Raw genomic sequence first — 12,551 nt, forward strand, 5'->3', positions numbered from 1 at the left:
GAGGAAATTCTTTTCCTTTTGGAACACAGTGCTCTCTGCTGACATCACGAGCACAGTGCTCTCTACTGACATCTCTGTCCATTTTAGGAACTGTCCAGAGCAGCATATGTTTGCTATGAGGATTTTCTCCTACTCTGGACAGTTCTTAAAATGGACAGAGATGTCAGCAGAGAGCACTGTGGTCATGATGTCAGCAGAGAGCTCTGCGTTCCAAAAAGAAAATTATTTCCTCTGTAGTATTCAGCAGCTAATAAGTACTGGAAGGATTAAGATTTTTTAATAGAAGTAATTTACAAATCTTGTATAGTAACAAGAATTGTCAGCTCACCCGATCCTCCGCACGGCAAGAAAACCTCCAGTTCAGGAAGAAAAGTGCAGAAGCGAGCGGTGTAATAAACTTCACCTTTATTCGTAATCCATATAAAACTTTTACATTGGCGTCTCAAAATACAAACGATGAAACCTCCTGGATAAGCAACATGACGCGTTTCAGGTCATGTAACCTTTCATCAGATGCAAGGTCACATGACCTGAAACGCGTCATGTTGCTTATCCAGGAGGTTTTATAGTTTGTATTTTGAGACGCGAATGTCAAAGTTTTATATGGATTACGAATAAAGGTGAAGTTTATTACACCGCTCGCTTCTGCACTTTTCTTCCTTAATTTACAAATCTGTTTAACTTTCTGGCACCAGTTGATTTATAAAAAAAAAAAAGTTTTTGAGCTGCAATACCAAACACAACCTGAAAACAGGTGTGGAGCTGTTTTTGGAAGAAATCCATTATGTTATTGTAATACTGGATGACCCCTTTAATGCTTTATGCTTATTCATTTTAATGCACTTTATGCTCAATTCCAACCCAAACTTGTCAGCTGGGCACTACACCATAACTGCAGTCAATATTTTACCTATTGGAGCCACTGTCATGAGCTGTGTTTATATGATAAACGTTTGATTTTCTATGAAAACTTTTTCCAGTCATATATGGTACAGGGTCCTACAGCAAACCTTTTCAGAGAAAAGCTTGGAATACTATGACCACATTGAAGGGGTACTCTGCAGAAAAAATATATTTTCAAATCAACTGGTGCTAGAAAATTATACAGATTTGTAAGTTACTTATATTTTAAAAATGTAAGTACTTCTTAGCTGCTTTATGTTTCAGAGGAAGTTGTGTAGTTCTTTCCAGTCTGACCACAGTTCTCACCTCTGTCTTTGTCAGGAACTGTCCAGAGCATAAGCAAATCCCCATAGCAAACCTGGACAGTACCTGACACAGAGAGAGGTGTCAGTAGAGAGCACTGTGTCAGAACTACACAACTTCCTCTGTAGTATACAGCAGCTGATAAGTACTGGAAGGATTAAGATTAATAAAAGTAATACACAAATCTGTCTAAGTTTCTGGCACCAGTTGAATGAAAACATTTTGTTACCTCCACAGTACATCTTTTACAAAGCTGTCCAGGTTTTCTATAGCAACCTGTTGATCAGCTCTGTAATAGATATTAGAAAAAATGATAGGAATTATTTAATACTTGTTCGCCTCTGCTCACCGCTGGGTCAGACAGTGAGGCTTAGATGTAAAAATGTAAATACATTTTCTGCTACTCTTTCTCCTATGTTATGGAAGGGGTCTCTGTTCCAAAAACAATTTGGTTCCCATTGGATTCTTCCTGCACAGATACATCCCCTACCTTCATAGTAAATAATCCTAAAAAGAAATACACACATCTATGAATACAAATATACCAGTTAGTGGCCTTCTGTACACAATTAGACTTTTATATTGTGCAGTGATATGTTGTTATTACCTATATCACTTTACTTTGTGCCCCCTTTATTTCTTGAACTATAATGGTACTTGATAATAGCCACTTGTGACATTATTAGGGACAGCCGGCTTGAAATGAAGGCAATGAATGGGGAGCTTAAGATGCACATACTCCATAATCTGAGCACTCTGCACACAACACTTTATAAGGTTTGAGTGTTTCTGCTAAAGCTCATAAACCGGCCCTGAATAAAGCTCTCATTTTATGCCTCTTTTTGTTGTGTCACACTCGCAGCTTTGCTGACCATGTGGCAAATTAAATTGCCATTCATCTTTGCCCTCTGCCCACCCAGACGTCTTAATGGGTAACAGTTATATTTTTAACAACTAACTCTTGATCTTTCCAGACAGACCAAAGCCTTTTCCCTTCATTATGACCCAAGTGAGTAATATTACATTTCTGCCTCCAACACTTGATCTTTTTACCTTTCGAAGGTATAGCTGCTATAGATCAACCTTGTGAGATCATGTCAAATACCATTGTTTTTCATAGAATTGTTTAAAAATAGTTATTCATTAGAGCAGCTGCCAGATATATAACCTGGACCTTTATCAACTGGTATCCATTATTGTGTAGTCATAAAAGGCTGCCATATAGATGGCATGTACATTGTGGCATATACCGTATTTTTTGCCGTATAAGACGCACTTTTTCTTCCCCAAAACAGGGGGGGGGGGGGGGAAGTTGGTGCATCTTATACGGCGAATACACCCCTATCGGGTCGGCCCCTGCGGCCATCGATCGTGGTGATTCCCTGTATTAACCCTTCAGATGCGACGATCAAAGCTGACCGCCGCGTCTCAAGTGAAAGTCGGGCTGTTCGGGACCGCCGCGGTGAAATCGCGGTGTCCCGAACAGTTTACAGGACATCGGGAGGGACCTTACCTGCCTCCTCGGTGTCTGCTCTGTGCCGGGATCCCCTGCATGGTGGCGCTACCTCCTATCCAGTGGTACTACCTCCTATCCAGTGGTACTACCTCCTATCCAGTGGTCTTCAACCTGCGGACCTCCAGATGTTGCAAAACTACAACTCCCAGCATGCCCGGACAGCCAACGTCTGTCCGGGCATGCTGGGAGTTGTAGTTTTGCAACATCTGGAGGTCCGCAGGTTGAAGATCACTGTTGGGTGCAGAATCTTTTTTTTCTAGATTTTGCACCTTTAAAATTGGGTGCGTCTTATATGCCGGTGCGTCCTATAGGGCGAAAAATACAGTACATTTGGATTGTTACATTTTGATCAATGTGATTTGTGACTCACTGTAAAATATGACTGAATGTTTTATAATCTTTAAGATTATAATAATTATAAGGAAGTTTTGTCTTTTCCTCGAGGAAGGTTCCAAAGAGTTAAAAAGAAATATTTAACCGATCACTTTTGGATCTGATCCTTTTTTCTTGTAGAATAAACTGTCATTAAAACTTGACTTTCTCCTTTTCTTACATCTGTGAACTAAGTGATGTGGAGCTCACCCAATCTCTGTATGGCCAGGTTCCAACTAGGTTTTTTTGGCTATAGCATTTATTCTGGCCTTAGGCCTTAAAAAATTTGAAAGAGTTTGAAAAAAAGGCTCAAAAATTACCTGAGTGAAAAAGGCTGCAAAAACATTCCAAAAAAGAAGAAAAAGTTTTTTTTGCAGGGGAAGGCTAGGTAAAAACTTAGAAGAAACATAGTCTTAAAGCATTTACTGACTGTAATTTATAAAAACTATTGACATGTCATGTAGACATATATATATATATATATATATATATATATATATATATATATATGTATGTATATATACACCTATAAAATTCTAAAATATATGGAATAGTAGAAAATATATATGTCATGTAGACATTTTGTAATGGTCAGGATCACAATGCTGTTAGAAATTACATAGTGCTTAAAAACAAAAGTCAAATGAAAAAGTGTCATCAAATGCCTGGGTGACATGTCAGAATGTTTTATAGGACATGCCAAAATGTTTTATAAATGACTTTACCGCTTTAAAGCATATCTGTAGTTTCGAAAGATTTTTTTTAAACCAGCCTGGTTTTGTTAGAATAACCATTCAGAGCAGTGACATGGGGATTTTATTCTTCTCTCTGCTGTTATTGAGCCCCCTTACTTGTGCATAGCTATTTCTCTCCAGGTCAGGGTGGCGGGTTGTTTGCCAGTAGTAGAAATACTTGGGCTTTCTTTCCCGTACATCTCTGGCCAATCAAAGCACATACTCCTCTTGGCTATGCCACAATATATTGGTGGAGAAATTGCACTGGACTGAAAAGACTGTACTGTGCTGGCCTGATGAGTTACATAGTACAGTACTGGATGGCATGTGGAGGGAGAAAGGGTTACTAAAGCATTGGGTTTGCAAGATGGTGTGTGAACAGAAAGGAAAGAAACATCAGCAGGATAACAGCAAGGTAAGAATTACATTTAGCACTAAGCTGCTAATGATAAGCTAAAGGTGGAGGGAGGGGGATATTACACTGCAGTACATTGGACATTTGGACAGTACTACAAGTAGTAGTCGGTACACTGGTATTTACACAAGACACAGCTGCTTTAAGCCTTAAGGGGGGTGAGAGAAGAAAAGGGAGCATTGATTTACCTTTAAGGAACAGTGTGGATCATCTTCAGCAGGCACATTGGCACAGCTCTCTGGGGCTCTTATTCTCTCTTCTGCACAAAGCATACATTCCACTTCCTGTAATAAGTACTGATCTAGCTGTAACTTAAATGATTTCCCCTGTCAAGAGGCAGTGGACATCATATTGCAGAGATGTCAGAAATGTACTGACCAAGCATATAGAGCTGTTTTTCTAGTTTAAAAACTCATTTTTGCTTAATAAAGTAATCATGTAGGCTATCAAAAGGAGGTAGTTTATTGAAACAACTTTGCTTATTAAAAGCTGGTTGACTTAACCTTTTCAATTAATTTTACTTATTGTTCTTGAGACTTGTAGAAGATTGAAACAGTACATCTCTGTGATCAGATCATGGCATGTTTAAAGGGGTACTCCACTGGCCAGTGTTCCGGCTGTGTTCGGAACATTTAGTTCCCGAATGCTGTGCACTGTGGGGGTTGGCCTTGCATTGAGGGGACGTGGCCAACCCCCACAGCGCGTGCACAGTGTTCAGAACTATATGTTCCCGCACCCAGCCGGAACACTGGCCAGTGGAGTACCTCTTTAAACACTAGGGCTGAACAAACTTAGATGGCAAGTAGCCTTCGCACCTAAAAAATTGTTTCTGGTGCCTATCTTTGTGGTGTTGTCACTTTATTACTATGTATGTTCTTACTGCCTGACTGATAAAAAGTGTATACTGGCTCCTGCAGTGATGTGATAGCTGTTCAAGGTGACTTAAAAAGGGGTTGTACAGGGACAAAATTATTTACTTTGTTTTAAAACCTGATTTGTTGAGGTTTGCTCAACTAATCTACTAATAAAAGCTGGAGCATTCTCAGATATCAGCATAAGACTCAGGGTCTGTAACTTCCACATCCCGGTTGGACATGGTGGTAGCACATGCTGGAAGGAGTCTGGCTGATGTATCGAGACTAACCAGAAACTGGAGGACCCCAGGACCTGTAAAATTATCCAAAAGAAAAGGTCTTATTAAATCATATTCATAGGACATACATGACAAGTTTACCGGGTCTGTTGCACATAATTTACTGGGTTTACACACTTAAGGCCCCCATTTACCTTTGTGAAAAGATATCCATTTTAGTAGAACCAGACAACTCTCTAATGTGTATGGGGGCCTAAGATCTCCCTCGACCAATAAGGTTGGGTGAGAGAATGGTAAGGCATGTTTGATAGGAAAGGAGTACTCCACTGGCCAGTGTTCGGAAGTAAATGTTCCGAACATTGTTTTCGCACTGCGGGGGTCGGCCTCGCCCCTCGTGACATCCGGCCAAGTCACGAGGGGTGTGACCAACCCCTGCAGCGCGAAAATAGCGTTCGGAACATTTACTTCCAAACGCTGGCCAGTGGAGTACCCCTTTAAGTGCCCAACTGTTTTTTTATGGAGATAAGCCACCGCTAGAGCTTACCCCCCTCCCCCATCCTTACCTTCTTTCTATTTACACTTACCTGAGTTTAATATACATGTGCATGGAAAGGTAGCTTGTTTGTTTGTTTAGCTGCCAGCTATTGAAGGTGTATGAGCACCTTCAAGTTTTGCTAGGATCTGGCTTTTTCATATGATTAGAACAAATGTTTTATAACAGAGGCTGACTGTTCAAAACTATTCGTTCCTAAACTGAAGAATGAGGAAAACTCTTCATATTAGGCAACAACCACCACTGTGGGGCATATTTAGCGGCATCCATTTTTACATAGTACAAGAAGCGGAGACATTTCAAAACGCACTGGTGTCTTTATTGCGTCTGATCCCTGTGCAGGTTAAAATGCTGCAGCTTTATTTTACAAAGGAGGAATAGAAGTCTATTTATTTTTATATACAAACTTATTTGGATGCCGTTGACCCATGTTATTGTACTATTGCATCTGCAGCATGTGTTTATTGCCGCTATACAATTAATAAGTGAGCACTGTAAACATTTTCTCACTTTTCTACTGATTTCCAGTACTCAATTACAATGCCTGTCATTATATTAAATAAAGACACTCTCTATAGACCTGTTATATGCAGTATTTATTCTTATTTGTAGTCAAAAGAAATTGTAACCAATCTCACACATTAGATGTAATTTGGCAACTATGAAGCTCTCATAACTTCCAATAAATATACTATAGACACTAAGGATTTAACAATGGGCGGCATTGTGGCAGCTTAAAGTTCATCCAATGCTTGTCATTGCGTAATGTTGTGTTGTTCCTGTACACACTAGACTGATCCCACTGAAACACAATTCACTTCCCTGTAACCTAATGTTAATGGCATGCATTAGTATTTTATACTATAAAATCCCTTTAGGGTATCACATACATTATCACAATAAATCTTCATACTCTGCCTCCTAATATTCCAATGACTACTTATCGTCATCATCTTATCATAAACTAGTTTTATCATGTACCTGTCTTATATATGCAGAACTTTACATTCCTTATTATTTACGGTTGTGTTGAGTTGTGTCTCTATATCTGAGCCAATGCATGTTATTCCAGCAATTGCTCTCTTGTTCATCGACATTTGGTGACGCAACAATTAGTAATGAATGACAAAGTATCTTTGCCTCAGGGAGCAAACAAATTGTGTTCCATAGTACTTTACAGTAGTAGTGTTCTATCAGCACAAGGGTGTGGAGGCTATTTGTTGTGAAATATTGATTTACTTAGTCTCATGTAAGTGTGAATGACTTTAGTGCATACATCAGCTTATGTAAAGACCAATATTAGGCAGTTAGGATAAATGGAAAAATCCTGAACGTGAACCATGTATAAAAGAAGATGTAGTTTAATAGCAATGTCGAAATAAAATTTCACTCACACATTCATTTATAAAGTACATCGGTTTTCCATGGCAGGAAGCTGGCAATGAGTAATAGTAACATAGCAGGCTTTTCTATAGAAAGCAAAAAGGACCAGGATCAAGTCCTGCAGGACTGTATGGGAACAGAGTTCCTGCACTTTTTCCACAGTTTGTTTCCATTAGCAGGAGAATTGGCACTAGAGAATATGTGTTACATAGGGAAATTGTAAATGAAAGGCCCATTGCTGAAAGGGAATCATGAGTGATTGCAACCTGTGTACCAGCATTTGATCTGCGATATACTGGCACTACATAAACAACATAAGTGATTAGGTTTGTAACCAATTGGTTATTTCTAAGCTTAAGAGATTTTTTCCCCAGAAATGTCCAACTATGCTAAAGTATATTGCAGTAGAATTCTAAAAGAGCATCTGTTATTTTGAAATATGTTTTTAAAACCTCTTGGATTTGTTAAATTAGCCCTTTAGAGTGGTGACAGGGTGATATTATTGCTCTCACTGCTGTTATTGAGCTCCTGGGTGCCCTCTATGGAGCATACATATTTGCCTTTCTATTTTAGGGGGTAGTACTAGAGCTAGGCTATCTGCCAGTGGCACACACAGAGTGTTTCCTTTTTTCTGGCCAATCACAGCACAGCACACACTCTTCTCTGTTATGCCATGACGTAGCTGGTGCAAATGCACTAAACAGGCTGCTCTGTGCTGGGGGATGATTTACAAAGTACACTACTATAGATGGCATGTGGAGGAGCAAACATTAAAAAACTGCAGCAGCACAGCAATGAAAGGGTTACACTTAGCACTGAACTGCTGCTGCTGACAAGCTAAAGGAGAAGTAGAGATTACACTGCAGCACTGTGGACAGACAGCAGTAGAAACACTGATATTTTCCCACAAGACAGCTGCCCAGAACTGCATGGATGGACACAGATGAGAAACCTTTATTTATCTTGTAGGCCAGTTTAGATGATCTTCCACAGGCAGACTGACTCAGCTTGCAGCAACACATCTCGCACTCTCTCAGGCTATTTCTTTTGCTCCTGTACATTGAAGTGGCTAAGCCTCACTCCCTGTGTTTTGTCTTACTGTGAGACTTCTCTAGATTACTAGAGACTTCCCCTAACAACAGGCAGTAGCCTTGATTTACCTTTGTGGATCATCTTTAGCAGACAGACTGGCTCACCTTGAGGGCACTCAGTCCAGGCTTTTCAGGCTCTCTCTGACTTTTGTACATAGCAGATGCTAGCTCTGACCCCACTTCCCATGTTTTGTCCTGGGATTCTCTGTTGCCAAAGACAGAAATCCCCTGACATTAGGCAGTGGACAGCAGATTGCCAATAATGGAGACACCTGGTGTCCAAGATAAATTTTTCATGAAAAAAGTAATTTGCACATGTGTTAGGAATCACATGAAGGAATGTTGTTAGAAACAACAGTGCCAATTTAAACTGAAATGCAGTCACTTTTTAAACTGTGCAGTTATTGGTTGCATTGGTGACATCTGTATATATATATATATATATGTTATTGTGGCCATTGACTGACTGTAGTAGTTATATGGTGGTGTTAAAGAGGTTCTTCTGGATCCAAATTTATTTTAGCATACAGCTCAAAATGCAAGCATGTAAAAAAGCCGATTTACCTCCCGCCGTTCCCCTGGTGCCTCTGTTATCCTGCTCACAGCCTCCTGCTTCTTGAGGTTGACTCGTCACACTGTGGCTCAGCTAATTGCAGGCTAAAGTCCTGTCCCATCTCAGCGAATGATAGGCTGAGCCCCAGTGTGATGTATTGAGCCCCTGGCACCAGAAGGAAGATCTAGGGAGGGGCTTAATACATTACTCTACAATCATCAGCGGAGGCGGGACGGCAATGTGACGAGTTGACTACAAAAAGCAAGATAAGGATCATACCAGAGGCAGTGAGTGGAATATCAGTCCATTTTTTTTTTATTTTTTTTAACATTAGCATTCTGGGCAGTATGCTAAAAGAAAAAAAGTGGAAAATAAAATATAAAGCAAAGTACTTTTAGTTTGGGTGATCCATATTAGATTCATATGAAATGATCTTGATCTTTTTTGAATTGATAATGATGCAGTATACTGTGTGATGTTATTGCAAAATGTCTTAGAACTGTAGCAATGTGCAGGTTACAATAAAAACTGAAAACATGTTATTATTACTCAACATTGAAATAAAATATCTATGATGCAGGTGTAAATTCTTTTGGCAGAGCCTATTGTATTGAGTTTGTGTTCGATAATGTCAGCAGCAATGACGTGAGGGTGGACTTGTATATTAATTCTAGGCCAAATACAACAACAGGACTAGGCTAACCAGTATCTCTGTAAAGAATTAGCTCATTTTAGATAAGGTTACAGTCAATCAAGGTTCTCAGTGATTTTGACCATCAATGATAAACACATCTTGTAGTAAATACCATTAACCGCATTAAACTTTTAACAACATTGGACATAAATGCACATAATGGTGGCCTGATACTCCACTAGGATGTACATTTACATCCTGTACATGAAGCGAGCCAGGAGCTGTGGTTGCTTCATGCACGGCCTATCAGCAGCCAGGAACCTGCCGATAATGGTGGACATCAGTGATCATGCTCATTGCCTGCTATTAACACTTTAGATACTGTGAACAATACTGCAGTGATCCTCTGGTATGGTCTGCCTTCTTGTAGACCATACAAGTGGATCACCGATAGCACTGATTAGTGCTGTGCCAATGTATAGCTCGGAACGGTATAAGCAATTAATTGATTGCTATAAACAGTCCCCTGTGGGGACATAAAAATGTAAAGTCTTTAAAAAAAAGTTTTTTTAAATGTGAGTAAGCCCCTTCCCAAATCCCCCCCCCCCCTTTTCCTGTTCTATTTAACAAAGCAAAAGTGTAAGGGTATGTTCACACTGAGGAATTGGGGCGGAAATCATGCAGAAATTTTCTGCCTCAAAATATTGTTACTTTTCCACAAGAACTCACAGAGATTTTGCGCGGAATTGGTGCGGAATTCGAGTGGAATTCCACACGCGGAAATGAAAATTTCAAGCGGAGGAGGAGAAGAGTATATAATATATATATATATATATATATATATATATATATATATATATTATCCTCTTTCTTTTTTTTCCATGCGGAAATTCCGCGCCAATTCCACTGCATTGCCGCGCCAATTCCGCATGGAAATTATTCTGACTGAAAAAAAAATTTGCAATGATCTCTATGGGAGTAAGACGCTGATTCCCCCTGAAAGAAAGAACATGTTCTTTCTTCAAGCGGAACAAACTTCCTCATCAGAATTCTGCTTGAGGAAATTCCTCAGTGTGAACTGAGGGGCAGAAATTCTGTACAACTCTATGGGGATTTCACTGCTGAATGATTTGGAGAGGAAAAAGCGAGCAGAATTACTTGTGGAAATTCCTCTCCAATTCCTCAGTGTGAACATACCCTCAATGTTACTATAAAAGTAACAATTGTTTAATATGTTTCTAAAAAATAGTTATACCATGGAGATATGGAAGATCCTCAGAGTCAGACCAACCATCAGATAACAATACAATTGACTGTGATTATTAATGTAATTGTATACTTGCTAGTCTTGGACTGTCTTATACCAGCTACATAACATTACTAATTTTTGCATTACTTTTCAGAATATATAGCCAATAAGTATTGAATGCACAACGGATTATATGGAGATTGCACTCACTGCACCATGGCGCATTATCTTTACATTTCTGGCTAGAGCTGTTTCTATAGAGAGAGAGAAGGAAGGCCCCAGGTCTAACTGGCATCCATAAATGAAAGTGTATAATTTATTTGTTGTTTTTCAACTTCTTTGGGATAAGACTGTTTGGACTGAGAACCAGCAGAACAAGTAGAACAGATTCTACCTATTGTCTGTCTTCCTTTTTTTAATTTTTTTTTTACTTTGTTTTGTACTTAGCTCATCTAATTTTGTCATTTGTTTCATTAGTGTCATTTGTAAAAACTTTTGACATATCAGCAGACATGTTGAAAGTTGCGATTGGTCAGCGCTTGGCATCTGCTACTGGATGCAGGAGATGGCCTCTGTGGACTATAACAGAGTCTGTCTCCTGCAATGAAGAGAGTGCAGAGCAGGAAATTGTTTTGGTGATGTCTAGGTATCGTGGGGGTCTTCGTACTTGGAACACCTTTTTAATTTCTCAGCCAAACTATGCATTTCCGTGAAGCTTAGGTGACTCAATGACAAATAACTGATTTTGGGCTAAATGACTTCTGTAAATAACCACATCTGCCGAGAAAACAAAATAAGCTCAGAAACAGAAGTAACAAAATATGTGTTTACCCTTTTCTAGAGTATTTTGGAGGATGAATGTGTTGTAATTGCATTACAGCGAATACAACAATAGTACAAGTATTACGTTTAGTTAAACATTGTAATTGAAAGACTAATCTAATTCTTATAGAGACAAAACAAAAAATAGAATCCATTGTCTTTCCTTAACTGTCATCATGTTACCACATGGACTTTGCTCCGAGTTTTGTTCTACACGACTGGACATGGCTCAGGTGACATATTTACTTTTACTAAGCTAACACTTCAAATGCACAGATACTGGACATCAGACTGACTTTTACTGCTATTGTTGGACAGTAAAGGACCCATAGCAACCTATTATAGTTAAAAACATTTTTAGGCTTTCGAAAAGGTCCTGTATTTCAGAACAACTGGTCACTTGATCACATTGCTGGCATTGTAAGTAGTTACGTGATAGGTTCCTGTTAATGACCATCTGGACAAACATTCCTATATGTCCTATATATTTCGGGATGATGTCCATCTGCTGAGAACCATAGTTTTTTAATGGGTCACTGGTGGGGGCATTGATATTCTGTTGTGTCAGCTGACTTGCCCATGTGTACTGTACAGAACTACATTTGTTTTTACCCAATCCCCTTGAAATAAATTATGTTACAAATATTGTGTATTCTATGTATTTTTTAAGTAAGTTATTGTGGTATGTAAGCCATCATATCACTTTTTATAGTTTTTAAAGTATGTTCTTAGGTAAAAAGACTTGGACAACACTTTCTATCAGCTGTAGGCTAGTTTCACATCACGCTTTGTGCTGCTGATGCCGATGCTTGGACAGACAGGGGTCGCAATTCATTACGTTTGGGTCATTGAAATTAATAGGGTTTGTGCCTTTCTGAGCATGGATATGTCAGCATGTCAGTTTGACAGTTATCTGATATATCTGTGCCT

The 12,551-nt window shown here is 39.2% G+C and overlaps 1 protein-coding gene and 1 long non-coding RNA gene across 2 annotated transcripts in view; one reads left to right on the plus strand and one right to left on the minus strand.

The window, feature by feature from the left end:
• The window catches only part of MYO10 (myosin X), a 239,331-nt gene that overhangs the window by 16,971 nt on the left and 209,809 nt on the right, over positions 1-12,551 (plus strand). The gene's annotated exons all lie outside the window — the stretch shown is intronic.
• LOC130273707 (uncharacterized) overlaps positions 5,030-12,551 on the minus strand; it is a 40,281-nt gene continuing 32,759 nt past the window's right edge. The window contains exon 3 of the long non-coding RNA XR_008844094.1: positions 5,030-5,410. This is a non-coding gene — a long non-coding RNA (uncharacterized LOC130273707). The remainder of the gene's footprint in view (positions 5,411-12,551) is intronic.

The sequence above is a fragment of the Hyla sarda genome, chromosome 5 (genome assembly GCF_029499605.1).
Source record: "Hyla sarda isolate aHylSar1 chromosome 5, aHylSar1.hap1, whole genome shotgun sequence".
Lineage (NCBI taxonomy): Eukaryota > Metazoa > Chordata > Amphibia > Anura > Hylidae > Hyla > Hyla sarda.